The sequence below is a fragment of the Acipenser ruthenus genome, chromosome 7 (genome assembly GCF_902713425.1).
Source record: "Acipenser ruthenus chromosome 7, fAciRut3.2 maternal haplotype, whole genome shotgun sequence".
NCBI classification, from domain to species: Eukaryota; Metazoa; Chordata; class Actinopteri; order Acipenseriformes; family Acipenseridae; genus Acipenser; species Acipenser ruthenus.
Genome location: NC_081195.1, coordinates 26,826,338 through 26,847,279, shown reverse-complemented (window position 1 = coordinate 26,847,279; position 20,942 = coordinate 26,826,338). Strand labels below are relative to the sequence as shown.

General features: G+C 46.5%; 1 protein-coding gene across 6 annotated transcripts in view; it reads left to right on the top strand.

Annotated features, from left to right (window-relative positions):
* LOC117415446 (numb-like protein) overlaps positions 1 to 20,942 on the top strand; it is an 84,885-nt gene that overhangs the window by 28,370 nt on the left and 35,573 nt on the right. The window contains exon 2 of one of the 6 annotated variants that reach the window (XM_059026721.1): positions 2,177 to 2,313. The exons of 4 other annotated variants lie outside the window; for them this stretch is intronic. The gene's annotated coding sequence lies outside the window, so the exon portion shown is untranslated. Of the gene's footprint in view, positions 1 to 2,176; positions 2,314 to 20,942 lie in introns of those variants that run through there. One more of the 6 variants, XM_059026725.1, reaches the window with a different exon arrangement.

Here is a 20,942-nt window from a genome sequence, read left to right as displayed (position 1 = left end):
TTCTAGCTGATAAAGGCTTACAAATTGAAGAAATAGACACAGCGTCTTTAATGCATTTAAACAGGCCTGAATGCCACTTTCTCAGTCTGCTGTGAACAAACTGTTTGGTTTGATAATTAGTAGTGGCCAAGATGAAAAAACTCAAAGAGCCACATGTGCTTATGTTTGTATTTGCGTGTGCTTGTATGTGTTTGCATGTGCTTGTGTGTGGGTTTGTGGTTGGATTTGCTTGTGCAAACACAGATTAAGCTTAAACTGGCAGATGCAAAGGAATTTATCATTAGGTCCAAAAGGCGAGAATAATGAATGACTGCTGCTCAAGAACCCTTGTAAGGGCATTTAGTGGTGGTGGTGTTGTTTTGGTACTAGAATGGCAGCACAGAATCTTGGTGTAAATGAAACGAGCGCACTTGGAAGACTCCCATTCTAGTCTCAGTTTGAAAGACTCCTTGCCACACCATGCCCTGTATATGCATGCTTTAGGCAAGGACAGCAGGGTCCTTACTTTTTAGATTAATAGATTTAAACCAGACAGACCTGACAGCTTACTTATTGCAAAACAGCCAGATCATTCCAAACCTGTAATGTACAGGAACAGGCCTCGGATGATGCATAGGATCAGGCTGGTTTGCATTGGAAAGAAAGAACATCACGTTATTTTAAAGCTTTGAGTGGGATTTGAAAAGCAGACTTTTTTTTTTTGGCACCGATTTCAGTGTTTGGATCCTTTTACACTTTTTTTTTCTTTTAATGTTATAAAATATTCATTTTAGTTTGTTACATGAGCACACATTAGCATAATGTGTGTACTAGCTGGCTCTTGTAACCTCTTGATTCTTATAAGTGGGGTACGTTGCTGTTGCAGTCAGACGGATGCTATCAACATTTTCGTTCTGATATATTTCAGGGCCCAGAATTTAATGTGATTTTACCAAATTTACATATTGCTGCATAATGAGTTCTCCTCCTCCTGATGCTTTACATTTCTTTGAAAACTGGAAATATTTTAAGTGCTGGACGCACTTCAGCTTGAAATGCAGCGCTGCCCGCGGACAAACAAGAATACCAGTTACTCTGAGTCATTTGGGCTTACAATGATTGGCAGGGATTTCCAATTAACAGTGAGACGAGACTTCAGAAGAACTTTCCATTGTGACGTCACAAAGCTACAGGGAGGCCCAATCTGGCACCAGCCTGCACTAACGATTCGGTTTCCATTGCTAATTGCATTTCAGTGTCTGCTGTAATGTCACCAGCTATCCAGGGAATGAATGGAACACCAGTGTGAGCAGGAATGGGGTTCTGGAGCCAGATTTGTGTAGTGCATCCTATCAGGCCCACGTAGTGCTATTGACAGCACTGTTATTCTGGCAGCTAAACTCTCTCATTTGCTATAGTGCTCCTTGTATACTAGTATACGCTGCTATGTTTAGAGGGAGGCACAACAGTAAATGTAATTGAAAAAGCTGTTGCAGAGGAATCTTACTGCGGATTTCCCTGGCAATGGGAAGAAAGGCACATGTATGATTGTATTTATGCATGCATGTACTTGCATTCTGTATATAAATTGCGTTCAATTGGTGCAACACTTACATTGAGGACATAAGAACATTTCTGAACGAGAGCACGCCATTCGAGTGCTCGTCTGATTGGGCAGCAGTGTGGAGTAGTGGTTAGGGGCTCTGGACTCTTGACCGGAGGGTCGTGGGTTCAATCCCAGGTGGGGGACACTGCTGCTGTACCCTTGAGCAAGGTACTTTACCTAGATTTCTCCAGTAAAAACCCAACTGTATAAATGGGTAATTGTGTGTAAAAAAATAATTTAATTGTATGTAAAAATAATGTGATATCTTGTAACAATTGTAAGTCGCCCTGGATAAGGGTGTCTGCAAATAAATAAATAAATAAATATTTAATAATAATAATAATAATAATAATAATAGTCTGGTTCCTAGTAGCTGATTGATCTCAAAACTGTCATGTCGAGTATTCAAGGATCCCAGTGATTCAGCATCAACAACATGACAAGGTAACCCATTCCACACCCTCCCCACTCTGTGTGTGAAGTGTCTTCAACCCTCTCTCCTAAATCCACTTTATTTCCAACAGTTGGATCTGGTGTCTGTGCTTAAAGTTTAGGGTTAACGTTGCTGTCCTTTTTTTCCCGATTTTACAGACTTCAATCAGCTCCTCCGAATTCTTCGATAAGAAAATAAGAGTTTAATTTAATAATCCTAATGGGATTGTATCCCAACAACTAAAACATCCACGTGATCCAGGACAATTCCTTCAACATTACCGGAACATTAAAATGTAAGTGGAGAATACTTTTGAGAATCAAGATTTTAAATGCTCATAAATTACAACTTGTAGCCTGAAGGTAACACATGTTGTCAAATATCACAGAGCTTTAACTAGGCAAGGACAGGAGTGAGACAGAGCTTTGAACAGAGCATTAACTAAACTAGTGCAACTAAAGGATTCTCATTCTCTCTCCTCTCTCTCTCTCTCATGTTTATTAAACCTGCCTGCTGGCAGTGGTAGCTGGATTAATATTGTACTGAGTGTTAATTTTATGCTGAAGTGGTATTGAGAAAAATTGCTAATTTACTTATAAACATATCTGATTCTAATAAAATCTCCCGGGAAAAGAAAGATAATTGCTTGTACATTGTGATACACTATACTTGCACTATAACATCGTTGTATATGGACTTAAAGATTTAATTGTAGTTGAGGCACTCATTCCATGTCGAGTTGTACCATTATTAAGGAAAATTGTGTCCAGCCTGACCGAGACCATCATTTTAAAATGTTTTTAATCACCCCACGGATTTGGTTCGTGTGATAAGCGCATCATTGTCTGTTTGGTGTCCAGTTGTTTGTGTTTAAACTTGGCCATGTGTCACAAAAACGCATGGCGCAATGTGCTGTCAGATGCACAGATACATAAAGGAACTGTGCTCCCCTTCGAAAGAGTTAATGGTTACACTGTAAATGACCCTGAGGTTTATTGCTACTACGAGAGAAGATTGGGAGCTAATCCAGCTGCAGCAGGCAGCCTGTATGACATTGCTGAGCGTTTGATCCGTTTATTTCAGAAAATGTAACTGTTGGATTACATTTATCTCGATCAAAAAAAAATATAGGATTACAAAATCCGGATCACTTTAATCCAGATTACAATTTTTGAATAAAACTTTATTTGAATGTTATTTAAGGGATGTTCTTTCAGTCTGTTATTAAGAATTTAATACGTTTTGAATGCAGTTGCAGTACTGTTGTTGAAGCCAACAACACTGTGGTTTTCAATAATATCAAATGTTATATTATTCATAAAAACAACCTGAAAAAAAGGGGCATCCATTGTATTGTAAATTTTAGTTCAGATTTTTAATGGCTTCCCACCTGTAGTACCAAGATGATGGAGAGGTAACATTATGCAAATACTGAAGCATGTGAATAGTTTCCCAGACACACACACACAAATACACACCTCCAGGCTCTGCTGAATAGCTGGTTTCCTGGCAAGCCAGAATGACTCACTGTACATGGTTTCCAGCACAATAGAAAGCCAGTTTCTGATCGGAATAGAGTGGAATTACTGACAGCAGACTATACTTATACTTCCCATACACTGCAAGTGGAGACAACCATCCTTTTGGGTCCCTACAGTCTTCATAAACTACAGAACGGAATATTAATTTGAGGAAACACTAAACGTGAATATTAAAGTTTTCTGAAACCGTCTTCTGTGTTCCAGGGATGCTGGCCTGACCCCCTCCCAGTCTCGGTGTTTCAGCCCAGCCTGGTAGTGCTTCCTGTCAGCCAAAACACCCGGCCCCACTGCCTCCTTCTCCTAACCTTGTGCTCTTCGGGATGCTGTTTCGAACCTTGTTTCTGTTTAATTTTGGTAACTTTTACTATGTGATGCCCATATAGAAATAATCCTGCAGTACTGTCCAGTTCTATAGTATTTAGAAATGGGAGGCTGAAGGGATATCATTACTGTTATCCAAGCTAACCAGTCCTTCTTTAGAGCCCAGCGATAAATATACGATGGTGAAACATGTACTGAATAATAACCTGCTTCACTTTATCCCCTTCAATCTCTGCATCTAGAATTGTACCACACACGATTCTTACCGTGGCTATATTTTATAATGCATACCGCTATGAAGTTTTCATCACCTAGAATTTTACGATTGAGACATTATTTAAAAAGAAAAAACTATATGAACATAATTTTAGATACTTTATTTAACATCATATAATCAAAGAAACTACAAAATGATATCGCAAAAGTCTACCGGAAACCATAATAGTAGTACAGTGTTTCATGTTTTTTACCTTCAAAGAGTTGGTCCAATCCTTTTTATACTCTCTGCAGCACATGTGAGATGGAGAATGCCTGCAGTGCCTGTATCTATAACAATAGCCCGAGGGCTACAGTAACTGTTCTTGTTCTGCAGTTGCTTTACGTTCTACAGGAATATGGGCTAGATGATGGCATGTTTAGACACTCTTTACACAATATATTCTTTTAGATTGGCCCGATGTCTAAATGGCCATCTGTGAGTGTAAAAATAAACTGTTGCCTCCACCTGTCAGATACAGCATATCTTTAATCGGAGCAGCATGAATGCAAACCCGGGGAGAGGACAGCAGCAGTGTGGTACAGGAAAGGAACAGGAGGAAGAGCCTCAGGGACCAGGGGGAAACAGCAGCAGTGTGGTACAGGAAAGGGACCAGGAGAAAACAGCAGCCCGGGGTGATGAAGCAGGGGATATGCAGGCAGTACCCACCTTGAACTCAGGCTGTTGATATACAGAGAACCGCTTACCCCATTATAATGAAACTTGAAAGGGACATTCTTTAGCACATGATATAGAGTATCAGAATCAGAGGCTGTCTGTATCTCAAACTAGGTTTTTGCATATCTAGAGAAGCGCTTCTACAAATAGTGTATAAACCTTTGTTCGGGCTGTCATATAAATAGACTGGTAGCTTACCCCTCTATTGCATTTGATTCATTTGCATTCCTCCTCCTCCCCCATCACAACAGCCACTTGTCGGAGAGCAGGGAGGGTTACTGTGTGTGTGCGTGTGTGTCGGAGAGCAGGGAAGGGTAACATTTTGTGTGTAGAGAGCAGGGAAGGGTTACAGTGGGTGTGTAGAGAGCAGGGAAGGGTTACAGTGGGTGTGTAGAGAGCAGGGAAGGGTTACATTGGGTGTGTAGAGAGCAGGGAAGGGTTACATTGGGTGTGTAGAGAGCAGGGAAGGGTTACATTGGGTGTGTAGAGAGCAGGGAAGGGTTACAGTGGGTGTGTAGAGAGCAGGGAAGGGTTACATTGGGTGTGTAGAGAGCAGGGAAGGGTTACATTGGGTGTGTAGAGAGCAGGGAAGGGTTACATTGGGTGTGTAGAGAGCAGGGAAGGGTTACATTGGGTGTGTAGAGAGCAGGGAAGGGTTACATTGGGTGTGTAGAGAGCAGGGAAGGGTTACATTGGGTGTGTAGAGAGCAGGGAAGGGTTACATTGGGTGTGTAGAGAGCAGGGAAGGGTTACATTGGGTGTGTGTGTGTTTCTAGAGAGCAAGGTAATGTTACAGTGGGGGTGTGTGTGTGTCAGAGAGCAGGGAGGGTTACAGTGTGTGTGTGTGTCGGAGAGCAGGGAGGGTTACAGTGTGTGTGTGTGTGTGTGTGTGTTGGAGGGTTACAGTGGGGGGGGGGAGGGTGTTTGTGTCGGAGAGCAGGGAGGGTTACAGTGTGTGTGTGTGTGTGTGTGTGTGTGTGTTGGAGGGTTACAGTGGCGGGGGGGGTGTTTGTGTCGGAGAGCAGGGAGGGTTACAGTGTGTGTGTGTGTGTTGGAGGGTTACAGTGGGGGGGGGGGGGTGGTGTTTGTGTCGGAGAGCAGGGAGGGTTACTGTGTGTGTGTGTGTGTGTGTGTGTGTGTGTGTCGAGAACAGGGGTGGGTTACAGTGTGTGTCGAGAGCAGGAGTGGGTTACAGTGGGTGTGTAGAGAGCAGGGAAGGGTTACAGTGTGTGTGTGTGTGTGCCAGAGAGCAGGGAAGGGTTGCAGTGTGTGTGCCAGAGAGCAGGGAAGGGTTGCAGTGTGTGTGTGTGTGTGTGTGTGTGTGTGTGCCAGAGAGCAGGGAAGGGTTGCAGTGTGTGTGCCAGAGAGCAGGGAAGGGTTGCAGTGTGTGTGTGTGTGTGCCAGAGAGCAGGGAAGGGTTGCAGTGTGTGTGTGTGTGTGTGTGTGTGCCAGAGAGCAGGGAAGGGTTGCAGTGTGTGTGTGTTTCTAGAGAGCAAGGTAATGTTACAGTGGGGGGGGGGGGGGTGTATGTGTCGGAGAGCAGGGGTGGGTTACAGTGTGTGTGTGTCGAGAGCAGGGGTGGGTTACAGTGTGTGTGTGTCGAGAGCAGGGGTGGGTTACAGTGTGTGTGTGTCGAGAGCAGGGGTGGGTTACAGTGTGTGTGTGTATCGAGAGCTGGGATGGGTTACAGTGTGTGTGTGTGTGTGTGTCGAGAGCAGGAGTGGGTTACAGTGTGTGTCGAGAGCAGGAGTGGGTTACAGTGTGTGTGTGTGTGTGTGTGTGTCGAGAGCAGGGGTGGGTTACAGTGTGTGTGTGTCGAGAGCAGGGGTGGGTTACAGTGTGTGTGTGTGTCGAGAGCAGGGGTGGGTTACAGTGTGTGTGTGTGTGTGTCGAGAGCAGGAGTGGGTTACAGTGTGTGTGTGTGTGTGTGTGTGTGTCGAGAGCAGGAGTGGGTTACAGTGGGTGTGTAGAGAGCAGGGAAGGGTTACAGTGTGTGTGTGTGTGCCAGAGAGCAGGGAAGGGTTGCAGTGTGTGTGCCAGAGAGCAGGGAAGGGTTGCAGTGTGTGTGTGTGTGTGTGTGTGTGTGCCAGAGAGCAGGGAAGGGTTGCAGTGTGTGTGCCAGAGAGCAGGGAAGGGTTGCAGTGTGTGTGTGTGTGTGTGTGTGTGTGTGCCAGAGAGCAGGGAAGGGTTGCAGTGTGTGTGCCAGAGAGCAGGGAAGGGTTGCAGTGTGTGTGTGTGTGTGTGTGTGCCAGAGAGCAGGGAAGGGTTGCAGTGTGTGTGCCAGAGAGCAGGGAAGGGTTGCAGTGTGTGTGTGTTTCTAGAGAGCAAGGTAATGTTACAGTGTGTGTGTGTGTGTGTGTGTGTGTGTGTCGGAGAGCAGGGATGGGTTACTGTGTATGTGTGTGTGTCGAGAGCAGGGGTGGGTTACAGTGTGTGTGTGTGTGTCGAGAGCAGGGGTGGGTTACAGTGTGTGTGTGTGTCGAGAGCTGGGATGGGTTACAGTGTGTGTGTGTGTGTCGAGAGCAGGAGTGGGTTACAGTGTGTGGGTGTGTGTGTGTGTGTGTGTGTGTGTCGAGAGCAGGAGTGGGTTACAGTGTGTGTGTGTGTCGAGAGCAGGGGTGGGTTACAGTGTGTGTGTGTGTGTGTGTTGAGAGCAGGAGTGGGTTACAGTGTGTGTGTGTCGAGAGCAGGGGTGGGTTACAGTGTGTGTGTGTGTGTGTCGAGAGCAGGAGTGGGTTACAGTGTGTGTCGAGAGCAGGAGTGGGTTACAGTGTGTGTGTATCGAGAGCTGGGATGGATTACAGTGTGTGTGTGTGTGTGTCGAGAGCAGGAGTGGGTTACAGTGTGTGTCGAGAGCAGGAGTGGGTTACAGTGTGTGTGTGTGTCGAGAGCAGGGGTGGGTTACAGTGTGTGTGTGTGTGTGTCGAGAGCAGGGGTGGGTTACAGTGTGTGTGTGTGTCGAGAGCAGGGGTGGGTTACAGTGTGTGTGTGTGTGTGTCGAGAGCAGGAGTGGGTTACAGTGTGTGTGTGTGTGCCAGAGAGCAGGGAAGGGTTGCAGTGTGTGTGTGTGTGTGTGTGTGTGTGTGTGTGCCAGAGAGCAGGGAAGGGTTGCAGTGTGTGTGCCAGAGAGCAGGGAAGGGTTGCAGTGTGTGTGTGTGTGTGTGTGTGTGTGTGCCAGAGAGCAGGGAAGGGTTGCAGTGTGTGTGCCAGAGAGCAGGGAAGGGTTGCAGTGTGTGTGTGTTTCTAGAGAGCAAGGTAATGTTACAGTGTGTGTGTGTGTGTGTGTGTGTGTGTGTCGGAGAGCAGGGATGGGTTACTGTGTATGTGTGTGTGTCGAGAGCAGGGGTGGGTTACAGTGTGTGTGTGTGTGTCGAGAGCAGGGGTGGGTTACAGTGTGTGTGTGTGTCGAGAGCTGGGATGGGTTACAGTGTGTGTGTGTGTGTCGAGAGCAGGAGTGGGTTACAGTGTGTGGGTGTGTGTGTGTGTGTGTGTGTGTCGAGAGCAGGAGTGGGTTACAGTGTGTGTGTGTGTCGAGAGCAGGGGTGGGTTACAGTGTGTGTGTGTGTGTGTGTGTTGAGAGCAGGAGTGGGTTACAGTGTGTGTGTGTGTGTGTGTGTGTCGAGAGCAGGAGTGGGTTACAGTGTGTGTCGAGAGCAGGGGTGGGTTACAGTGTGTGTGTGTGCATGTGTGTGTCGAGAGCAGGGGTGGGTTACAGTGTGTGTGTGTGTGTCGAGAGCATGGGTGGGTTACAGTGTGTGTATGTGTGTGTCGAGAGCAGGGGTGGGTTACAATGTGTGTGTCGAGAGCAGGGGTGGGTTACAGTGTGTGTGTGTCGAGAGCAGGGGTGGGTTACAGTGTGTGTGTGTGTGTTGAGAGCAGGGGTGGGTTACAGTGTGTGTGTGTGTCGAGAGCAGGAGTGGGTTACAGTGTGTGTGTGTGTCGAGAGCAGGGGTGGGTTACAGTGTGTGTGTGTGCATGTGTGTGTCGAGAGCAGGGGTGGGTTACAGTGTGTGTGTGTGTCGAGAGCATGGGTGGGTTACAGTGTGTGTATGTGTGTTTTGAGAGCAGGGGTGGGTTACAATGTGTGTGTCGAGAGCAGGGGTGGGTTACAGTGTGTGTGTGTCGAGAGCAGGGGTGGGTTACAGTGTGTGTGTGTGTGTTGAGAGCAGGGGTGGGTTATAGTGTGTGTGTGTGTCGAGAGCAGGGGTGGGTTACAGTGTGTGTGTGTGTCGAGAGCAGGGGTGGGTTACAGTGTGTGTGTGTGTGTGTCGAGAGCAGGGGTGGGTTACAGTGTGTGTGTGTGTGTCGAGAGCAGGGGTGGGTTATAGTGTGTGTGTGTCGAGAGCAGGGGTGGGTTATAGTGTGTGTGTGTGTCGAGAGCAGGAGTGGGTTACAGTGTGTGGGTGTGGGTGTGTGTGTGTGTGTCGAGAGCAGGAGTGGGTTACAGTGTGTGTGTGTGTCGAGAGCAGGGGTGGGTTACAGTGTGTGTGTGTGTGTGTGTTGAGAGCAGGAGTGGGTTACAGTGTGTGTGTGTCGAGAGCAGGGGTGGGTTACAGTGTGTGTGTGTGTGTGTCGAGAGCAGGAGTGGGTTACAGTGTGTGTCGAGAGCAGGAGTGGGTTACAGTGTGTGTGTATCGAGAGCTGGGATGGGTTAAGTGTGTGTGTGTGTGTGTCGAGAGCAGGAGTGGGTTACAGTGTGTGTCGAGAGCAGGAGTGGGTTACAGTGTGTGTGTGTGTCGAGAGCAGGGGTGGGTTACAGTGTGTGTGTGTGTGTGTCGAGATCAGGGGTGGGTTACAGTGTGTGTGTGTGTCGAGAGCAGGGGTGGGTTACAGTGTGTGTGTGTGTGTGTCGAGAGCAGGAGTGGGTTACAGTGTGTGTGTGTGTGCCAGAGAGCAGGGAAGGGTTGCAGTGTGTGTGTGTGTGTGTGTGTGTGTGTGCCAGAGAGCAGGGAAGGGTTGCAGTGTGTGTGCCAGAGAGCAGGGAAGGGTTGCAGTGTGTGTGTGTGTGTGTGTGTGTGTGCCAGAGAGCAGGGAAGGGTTGCAGTGTGTGTGCCAGAGAGCAGGGAAGGGTTGCAGTGTGTGTGTGTTTCTAGAGAGCAAGGTAATGTTACAGTGTGTGTGTGTGTGTGTGTGTGTGTGTGTGTCGGAGAGCAGGGATGGGTTACTGTGTATGTGTGTGTGTCGAGAGCAGGGGTGGGTTACAGTGTGTGTGTGTGTGTCGAGAGCAGGGGTGGGTTACAGTGTGTGTGTGTGTCGAGAGCTGGGATGGGTTACAGTGTGTGTGTGTGTGTCGAGAGCAGGAGTGGGTTACAGTGTGTGGGTGTGTGTGTGTGTGTGTGTGTGTGTGTCGAGAGCAGGAGTGGGTTACAGTGTGTGTGTGTGTCGAGAGCAGGGGTGGGTTACAGTGTGTGTGTGTGTGTGTGTTGAGAGCAGGAGTGGGTTACAGTGTGTGTGTGTGTGTGAGTCGAGAGCAGGAGTGGGTTACAGTGTGTGTCGAGAGCAGGGGTGGGTTACAGTGTGTGTGTGTGCATGTGTGTGTCGAGAGCAGGGGTGGGTTACAGTGTGTGTGTGTGTGTCGAGAGCATGGGTGGGTTACAGTGTGTGTATGTGTGTGTCGAGAGCAGGGGTGGGTTACAGTGTGTGTGTGTCGAGAGCAGGGGTGGGTTACAGTGTGTGTGTGTCGAGAGCAGGGGTGGGTTACAGTGTGTGTGTGTGTGTGTGTCGAGAGCAGGGGTGGGTTACAGTGTGTGTGTGTCGAGAGCATGGGTGGGTTATAGTGTGTGTGTGTCGAGAGCAGGGGTGGGTTACAGTGTGTGTGTGTCGAGAGCAGGGGTGGGTTACAGTGTGTGTGTGTGTGTCGAGAGCAGGGGTGGGTTACAGTGTGTGTGTGTGTCGAGAGCAGGGGTGGGTTACAGTGTGTGTGTGTGTGTGTCGAGAGCAGGAGTGGGTTACAGTGTGTGTGTGTGTCGAGAGCAGGGGTGGGTTACAGTGTGTGTGTGTGCATGTGTGTGTCGAGAGCAGGGGTGGGTTACAGTGTGTGTGTGTGTGTCGAGAGCATGGGTGGGTTACAGTGTGTGTATGTGTGTTTTGAGAGCAGGGGTGGGTTACAATGTGTGTGTCGAGAGCAGGGGTGGGTTACAGTGTGTGTGTGTCGAGAGCAGGGGTGGGTTACAGTGTGTGTGTGTTGAGAGCAGGGGTGGGTTACAGTGTGTGTGTGTGTCGAGAGCAGGAGTGGGTTACAGTGTGTGTGTGTGTCGAGAGCAGGGGTGGGTTACAGTGTGTGTGTGTGCATGTGTGTGTCGAGAGCAGGGGTGGGTTACAGTGTGTGTGTGTGTCGAGAGCATGGGTGGGTTACAGTGTGTGTATGTGTGTTTTGAGAGCAGGGGTGGGTTACAATGTGTGTGTCGAGAGCAGGGGTGGGTTACAGTGTGTGTGTGTCGAGAGCAGGGGTGGGTTACAGTGTGTGTGTGTGTGTTGAGAGCAGGGGTGGGTTATAGTGTGTGTGTGTGTCGAGAGCAGGGGTGGGTTACAGTGTGTGTGTGTGTCGAGAGCAGGGGTGGGTTACAGTGTGTGTGTGTGTGTGTCGAGAGCAGGGGTGGGTTACAGTGTGTGTGTGTGTCGAGAGCAGGGGTGGGTTATAGTGTGTGTGTGTCGAGAGCAGGGGTGGGTTATAGTGTGTGTGTGTGTCGAGAGCAGGGGTGGGTTACAGTGTGTGTGTGTGCATGTGTGTGTCGAGAGCAGGGGTGGGTTACAGTGTGTGTGTGTCGAGAGCAGGGGTGGGTTACAGTGTGTGTGTGTGTGTCGAGAGCAGGGGTGGGTTATAGTGTGTGTGTGTGTGTGTCGAGAGCAGGGGTGGGTTATAGTGTGTGTGTGTGTGTGTGTCGAGAGCAGGGGTGGGTTACAGTGTGTGTGTGTGTCGAGCAGGGGTGGGTTACAGTGTGTGTGTGTGTCGAGAGCAGGGGTGGTTTACAGTGTGTGTGTGTCGAGAGCAGGGGTGGGTTATAGTGTGTGTGTGTCGAGAGCAGGGGTGGGTTACAGTGTGTGTGTGTGTGTCAAAAGCAGGGGTGGGTTACAGTGTGTGTGTGTCGAGAGCAGGGGTGGGTTAGTGTGTGTGCATGTGTGTGTCGAGAGTAGGGGTGGGTTACAGTGTGTGTCGAGAGCAGGGGTGGGTTACAGTGTGTGTGTGTGTCGAGAGCAGAGGTGGGTTACAGTGTGTGTGTGTGTGTCGAGAGCAGGGGTGGGTTACAGTGTGTGTGTGTCGAGAGCTGGGATGGGTTACAGTGTGTGTGTGTGTGTGTCGAGAGCTGGGATGGGTTACAGTGTGTGTGTCGAGAGCAGGGGTGGGTTACAGTGTGTGTGTGTGTGTGTGTGTCGAGAGCAGGGGTGGGTTACAGTGTGTGTGTCGAGAGCAGGGGTGGGTTACAGTGTGTGTGTCGAGAGCTGGGATGGGTTACAGTGTGTGTGTGTGTGTGTGTGTCGAGAGCAGGGGTGGGTTACAGTGTGTGTGTGTGTCGAGAGCTGGGATGGGTTACAGTGTGTGTGTGTGTGTGTGTTGAGAGCAGGGAAGGGGATCAGCATGGCTGCTTGTTTTTGAAGCTGTCTGTCTCTCACAGTAAAACATGGATCTGCATTATCCTTGAGTCGACAGGTTCTTCAGACCCATTAGTCTGGTCAATACCCCGTAATACATCTCATTGGCAGAATAATGGCTCGGAGCACCCCTCCCCCACACAGCGAGCTTGTAGCTTCCCGAGGGCGGACCACCGCACTGCCAGAGCCCCGTCTTCTGTAGTTTAACCCTGCGCTGCATCAGCACTTCAAATATTTATATCTGTACTTTACTGCCGTTCTGCCTGAACCTTTTTTTACTGAAACTAGAAAATATTACAAAGCTATTAAACAGAGCCCTTAACTTTTAACCTTTCAGTCCTGAGCGCCGTGTGCCGTCAGAAATCACACTGGATCATAACGGGACTCCTAGCTCCCAGTCTGAGGTAGTGGGTAAATATATGGAGAAAAGAAAGTGTTGTCCTGTTCTCATGTAGAATCACCCGATTGAATTAACTAATTTTGCTTCATAGAATCGAATGAAACCTGCTGAATAATAAGTTAACATATTGAATTATGTACCGCTTTGTAGTTTTCCATATTCTTCTTCTTCTTCTTCTTCTTCTTCTTCTTCTTCTTCTTCTTCTTCTTCTTCTTTATTTCTTAGCAGACGCCCTTATCCAGGGCAACTTACAATCGTAAGCAAATACATTTCAAGTGTTACAATGCAAGAAATACAATAACTTTTGTTCAAGCAAAGTACAAGTGTGACAAACCACAATTCAATAATACAGCAGATAATAGTGATAGTTACATCAGGATAAATAGTGATGATTAAATACAAAGTACTACAGGTTAAACACTTGGCAGATTACAGTATTCTGAAGTACAGGATTAAATGAAGTAAAAATAGGGGGGCAGATAAGAGCAAAATAAAGCACATTTACATGAAGGGTGATAGTGTCCCAGGATACAAACAGAGGTGTTCTACAGGTGCTGTTTGAAGAGGTGAGTCTTAAGGAGGCGCCGGAATGTGGTCAGGGACTGGGCAGTCCTGACATCTGTAGGAAGGTCATTCCACCACTGCGGAGCAAGGGTGGAGAAGGAGCGGGCTCTGGAGGCAGGGGAGCGTAGCGGAGGTAGAGCTAGTCTTCTAGTGCAGGCGGAGCGGAGAGGTCGAGTGGGGGTGTAGGGAGAGATGAGGGTCTGGAGGTAGCTGGGTGCAGTCTGGTCAAGGCATCTGTAGGCTAGTACAAGAGTCTTGAACTGGATGCGAGCGGTGATCGGGAGCCAGTGGAGTGAGCGGAGTAGTGGAGTAGCGTGGGCGAAGCGAGGCAGAGAGAACACCAGGCGGGCAGCAGAGTTCTGGATGAGCTGGAGCGAACGGGTGGCGGACGCAGGGAGGCCAGCCAGGAGGGAGTTGCAGTAGTCTAGGCGGGAGAGTACCAGGGCCTGGACCAGGAGCTGGGTAGCCTAGTTGGTGAGGAAGGGTCGGATTCTTCGGATGTTGCTCAGGAAGAATCGGCAAGTGCGTGCCAGAGTGGAGATGTGCTGGGAATAAGAGAGGCAGGGGTTTAACGAAAAACTGACCAAAATTGAAATGTGACATTTCAAAATCTAACATGAAATACTTTCACTCTACTCCAGTGAAGCCTTTGGAACACACTCATCAACCAATAATATCCAAGCATGGCATGAGCTTTAGTAACATAGTGCTAATCTGTGAAAGAATGCAAACATTTCCATCAGGGAGGATGTCTGGTTTATTTCCGCTGTGTGGTATTGGTTATTGGCAAGCACTTAGAATGTCATTTTTAGCATGATGTTTGTTTTTGTTTTCTTCTGTAAGTTGTTATTTTTAAGCATTATATGCCAGCAGGTGGCGCCATGGGCTTAAAAACCGTAATTAAATCGATTGTCAAAAAAAAAATCTGTTGACGTTCCATAGCATTTGGTACCGCAGTGCATTAGTGTGTGAAAAACAAATGATGGGCCCATTTTAAATGTATCTTTTGTGTTTCGTGTTTTTGTTTTCGGTGGTGACAGCCTCAGAATGCTGGTTCTGTTTTTACAGCCTCTATTTAAAACCCCGCTGAATGGCTGTGGTTGGCTGGTTTTACCTCCAGCCTCGTTTTTATGATCAGGGGCTGTGTATTGAACTGCCAAGCTCTGGATGAAATGAATGGGACTCTGCAGGGAGGATGGGGGTGCTTTTGCTTACAATCCGCCTTTTACCAACCGGCAAGTGTATAGAGTTGACTTTTTTTTTCCTTCCTTAAATCAAGTTAAAAGGGGTCCTTCTCATTTTATAGTGAGGCACTTCAGTACCGTGCATTGTGTAAGGTTGGCATTTTGTAACATGATCACTTTGGCTCTGGATTAGCCAATGACTGAACTCCCTCAGGCTGTGTCAAAAGGAAGCGACTGACTGCTGCAAATCAACCTCCATCCAGAACACCAAAAGACAAGCATATGGGAATTCTGTCTACAAGCGATAGTCACGAATTCAATGTTTGCTGTCGAAATTGGTTCACTTTTAATGGATGTATTTGCAGAATGACTTTGTTTATGTGATTCAAATCCTGTGTAGGCCCAATTTTGCTTGTTTTTAGAGTTTTTCCTATTTCTCTGTAATTTTTTAATTTTGTTTAATGCTCTAATATTTACATAGGGAAGACTAGGGTTGTTTAAAGATGAGGCTCCATATTAAAAACATTTGATTCAAATAATGAAAACAAAAAACTTAATGAGCAAAGTGGGTCGACATAGGATTTGACACACGTTGGGGGAGAAATTATTATTTATTATTATTATTATTATTATTATTATTATTGTTACAAGATACCACATTATACATTATTCCACATTATACAGATATCACATTATTTTTATTTATTTATTTTTTTTACATATAATTACCCATTTATACAGTTGGGTTATTACTGGAGCAATCTAGGTAAAGTACCTTGCTCAAGGGTACAGCAACAGTGTCCCCAACCAGGGATTGAGCCCACGACCCTCTGGTCAAGAGTCCAGAGCCCTAACCACTACTCCACACTGCTGCCCCGAGAAATAACGTGTCCATGGTTGATTTCTGCAGATATACCCCATAATTCCAGAACCTTGCACTTTGATCTAGTCTGTGTCGAGATTTGGGTTTGTCATCATAACCAATTCTTCACAAGCATTGAAGGCATGCGGGATAGCCTTTCAGGACTGAAGCACTGCAGAGGATTCCAGAGTTTAAACACATTGACTACAGCGCCCCCTGTGCTGTGACCCATATACAACCTCTCTGCTCATGGCTGGGACCTCCACTGAAGACTTGTCTTATTTGTGTTTGTTTTGATGGCTCAAGATGAAGTTTAGTCTGATGTTGGTGTTTTTTGGAGCGGGCGGGGGTCAGGTCTGATAGAAACGAAACAGCTGTTTCAAGAACCACCTCCCCTCCTTCGATCTATTCCAGATGTTTTCAAAATGAAATATTTGGAGAAGAAAGTTGTGGGTGTTGGTATTGAACATGAGACCAAGGGATCTGCATTTCTTTGTTTTTTTTTTGTGTGAAATCTGTAGTCCAGCTGGGTTTCATTGCACTCAGACTCTGGGGAGATTGAGTCACACTCCTTTAGCTGAAGGTTTCTGGTGGAGTTCAGAGCCAGCGTGAAAATTAATTGAAGAACCCAAAGAGAGTGTTTGAGTTGAGAGCTCTGGTGTGTTTGGAAACCCTGTCTGGTTTACATTTACAGATTGCTGTGGCTGCAGAGCTATGCTCTACACTATGGCTTCCCCCCCCCTCTTTATTTCTAACATTGCATTCAGTTTTACAGGAGAATGAGGCACACAATGTATTGAAGCTTGCAGCCATTTTAGGAGGAATAGACAATACCATACAGATTCACTGAACTTGTGTAAACGTGCTCCTCTTGTTTCAAGAGGAATAAAACACTACTGCAGTTTCAAATCTAGAAATGACCAGCAAAGGAGAAAACATCACACTAGAGCAAGGCTTTGCGAACCCAGCTGTACAGTTTTAGTCTCGCTTATATTCAGGGGCAGTAAGTTTCAGGCATGAGCCACATGTTCGTTTTTTTTTTTTAATGCAGACAAACCTCCCAGAAAGCATGTGCATTTTATTTAAGTTTTTAATAGTCACAATTAGCACAGTGGGTGGTATGACCACCTAGATGTGCCTATGATACCCCTACAGAACTATACATCGCAGTAATGCATGTCTGTTATACTTCTGGATGTATTCTGTGCTGTTATCTGTATTGTTATTGTCTATCAACATATAGGTTAACAAATACTGAGATATAAAGTTCACATAGTTTTGCATCTTCAAGGTGTATGCCTTAAATTCCTTTGGTTTGACTTACAAAATACAATATGTCTACTATTCATCTGTGAAATAAAAACATTGGATGGCTGGGGAAGTTGCAGGTAAGATGTGTGCAGTGTAGTATTTTAATTCAATTTTTATTCAAAGTCTTTTCCACATGAACATACATATTGAGCACATGTAGTCTCATCCACATGACTGTTGGAGTGATCATGAAGTAGCAGGACTCTGAAAGAGGGCGCGTCGACAGGGTTCTTTGTTGGTATAAATATTCCCCCAAAATCCAGTGATGTGCCCTCTATTTCAGAATGTAGACATCACTGAGTTTAGATATGTGAAGGTGTCTCTTAAACTAACACTGTGAAACCCAGCCAGCCCCCCAGCAGGGAAGTCGAAAAGCAACTCAAGTTTTTTGATGTGATTATTGACATGAAGGGGCACCACAGGGACACATGAGGTTGTATCATTGCTGTCCAAAGATACCCCAATGTCAACATGGGGATAACAATGGACAAGCAATGCAGATATTATCTCCCCCGTTAGCTGGTACGTGTAGATTGTGTAGAAATAATACTATAAAGCTCCTCTGCCCCTGAGCTGGTGGGTCATGCCGGCGAAATGAAAGTTTCACTGCCTCTTCAGACTGTGTGTTTGCTGCTGGCTTGCAAAATATGTTTTAAGATAAGGAATCTTTACTGCTGATCAGAAATGTGAGCACTGGGGGCTCCCGAGTGGCGCATCCAGGAAAGGCGCTCCACGTGGAGTGCAGGATGTGCCCTATAGTCTGGACGTCGCGAGTTCGAGTCCAGGCTATTCCACTGCCGACCGTGGACGGGAGCTCCCAGGGGGCGGCGCACAATTGGCCGAGCATCGCCCGGGGGGAGGGAGGGTTAGGTCGGCCAGGGTGTCCTCGGCTCACCGCGCACCAGCGACCCCTGTAGTCTGGCCTGGCGCCTGCGGGCTTGCCTGTAACCTGCGTTGTCCTCCGACGCTGTAGCTCTTGGGTGGCTGCATGGTGAGTCCGCAGTGTGAAAAAAAAAAGTGTGAAAGAAATGTGAGCACCAGGATATTTAAACAATGTGTAGTTTTGTTTTCCTAAGAAACATGTATAATAGTTTATTTCCACCAAAAAGCTTCTTGAATGATATTAAATTAATCCCCCAATGAGGTAATTAAGAACAACCAGACTTTGCTATATCCAGTATTATCCAGCTATAAAATCTTTTTGAAAATTGGAAGAATTTACTAAATCTATTTAGTTTTGGTTCATAATAACACTAATGTCCTCTGCAGAGATCTTTCCTGCAAAATAATTGCCCTTCTGTAAGTGCCCTTGTCAGTGTATGTACCTGAATGCCACACACCCACACATCCCTGAAATGAAAGCTTCTGAGAGACTGTTTTGGTGCTGTTGTCATGGACACACTGCTAAACATTGAGAATGTACACCACTGGTTTTTTGTGTTGTGCTATCCTCTAACAAGAACCATTCTGCAGCACTTCAGTTATGAACATATTTTTTACATTCATGAAGTTGCTAAACTGTTCGCATACTAGGACACATTGACAGCACCATGCTAAAAACTGCCCCAGGAAAATGACTTTCACAGTGTTGGTCCCGGCACTGCACTGCATTTTTTGTCTACTCCACCGCTTCTTAAAATCTGCGACATTTGTTCAAACAGTTTAAGATTTCCAACTGCTGTGTTTAGCTGCTGCTGTATGTTGTGTGTCGTCCAAGTTGTACTTGTATTAATTATTTGTTTGTTTACTTGTTTGTTTGTCATCCGCCATGATTGTTTTCTGAGAGGGTAATTGTAGCCCCGCCCACATTGTGTGCTGTCTCCACGGTAACACTCATCTGCCATGACTGTTTTCTGAGAGGGTAATGGTAGCCCCGCCCACATCGTGTGCTGTCTCCACGGTAACACTCAGCTGCCATGACTGTTTTCTGAGAGGGTAATTGTAGCCCCGCCCACATCGCGTGCTGTCTCCACGGTAACACTGTGTCAGTATCAGATATGAAAGGAAAGCACCATGGCACAGCGCTGACAAGGCACAGCACAGCATGGAATTTAAAAGTTAAAGAATGTTGTGGGGACGATGTGTCACAGGAAGTAAAGGTTATGCTCACTGTCCCTGGCACTGAGATTGGGGGCTTCTTTGTTGTGTTTGATTTGTTTATTTGTTTTGATGGTTTGATTTATTTCTGTCTGATAGCTGTAAATATGGCTTCTAGGGATATGCAATTGTAATTTCAATATAAAACTGTGACCGCTTTTGTGTTTAGTTTTTCCAGTTACGATCTCACAGTTGCAGAGGGGGCAGTGTACAGTAGGTGTCATGACTACTGAATTCTGGAGCTCTAGTGGGGTGTGCTCGGCAGTTGAACTGTTGATTTTGCCTGGGCACTGTCATGGTTCTCGGACATGAGAGGTTAGTCCGTTTTTGAGTGACATGGCTTCCATCTATTTTGAGATCAGCAGGCATTTATGAAACTTGAACTCCATTTCTATTTGACCATGTCACTTTCATATAATCTCCAATAATGTGACGTGCTAGACTCCAGCAGTCCATTCTGTGCGCATCAATTCCATTGCCATTGAAGCTGCATGGTTTCTGGTAAATGGCAAACCATCCTTAAACAGAAGGCACCTTGACCTCCTGTGGAAGCTGACAAGCGGTATTCATTGATGGGGCAGGTGCAGGGGTAAACTGGACATGGTTCAGAAATCAGCTGGGAAAGGAAAAATGATCATCTGATGTTTATCAAGACATGTATGTGTGTCACTAGCAATGCTTCCTCCTGATGCTAGAAATGCAAGCCCTCGATAACTAACTGAGCCTTTTTCAATGCAAGTGATATAACTGTACCTGTTTGTTTTAAGTATATATGGTTAGAATGAATGCCTCCTGCCTCTGCCTGGCTCAGATTCAGTGCTGGTGTACACTTTCTGAAGTGGCTGTAGTTCAATATTTGGAACAGTTGATTGCTGATGTCAGGGTACAAAAAGGGAGTGTTCACTTAAGTTAAAGTAGGTGGAAGGTTTTCAGATTTGTGAAATTAAAGATAATTGATTCTCTCGTTGTCTGAAGCTGTCAGATGAGAGTGGATGGCCTTGGCTGCCACCTCATTGCTGATACACTGCACTGACATGTCGTGAGCAGCGAGCTGGAGATGCAGATTGGGGCAGTGCCAACGCTGTAATGCATTCACATCGATTTACTCATATGCTGCCTGTTGCATCTTCGGTAATGCAATCAAGATAAAGGATGGAATCTTTGCGGTAAGAGGATGTACAAAATACAAAAAATGATTACTCATAAGAACATAAGAATTCACAACTGAGAGAACGCCATTCGGTACATTAATGCTTGGTTTCCTGTAGCTGATTGGTCCCCAGTGATTCAGCCTCCACAGCATGGCTGGCTTCTCTGTCTCCTGTTTGTCCACCTAGTTTCCACCCATGTCCTGGTTTTTGTGCTGAGCTGAGAGGGTTACAGTTACAATGAGTCTGATTGGATACAAAGGACTAAATAAGCAAGAGCACCTCTGAACCCCTTCTCATCATCTCTGGAATTGTCTATTTAAAACCTCTTTGTCCCTGCATAGGGAATCTTCTGATTTCAATGCATTAAAATAACTGAAACTAATTCAAACCATCACTGCCACTGCACAGCTGGAGAGCAGGTTGGGGTCAAAGCTGTTTGTAGCTGTTGGGGGTCTAGGACCCTCCAAGGCTCCATAAGATCTTGCTTTGTGGTTTATTATCAGATGATTGTGATCTCTTTTGTTGTGAAAATCTTGTGTAAAATGTTCAAAATGCTCCTCATTATATATACTGCAGCTGTCTGGTGCCAGCCTTCATGATGTCAGAGATAGGGTTTTGTGGTCGAACTCCTTTTGGCTTGAACCTACATAAATCACAACGTTGTTGGTTTATTTCAGATTGGAAATTCAATTTTAATTCAGCCGTGTGGCCGTCCCGTGGCCCACCTGCAACAGGTGTCTAGATCAGGGGTAGGCAGCCCTGGTCCTGGAGTGCCACAGTCCTGCAGGTTTTGTAGGCATCTCTTAATCATCAATTGCTACATACCTGGAACACATGGTAATTTTGACCAATTAAGCCAATCATTGAATCAATTAGGGCTTGGGTAAAACAAAAAACAGAAGTGTCTGTGGCACTCCAGGACCAGGGTTGCCTACCCCTGGTCTAGATTGACTTGCTTTGTGTGAAAGC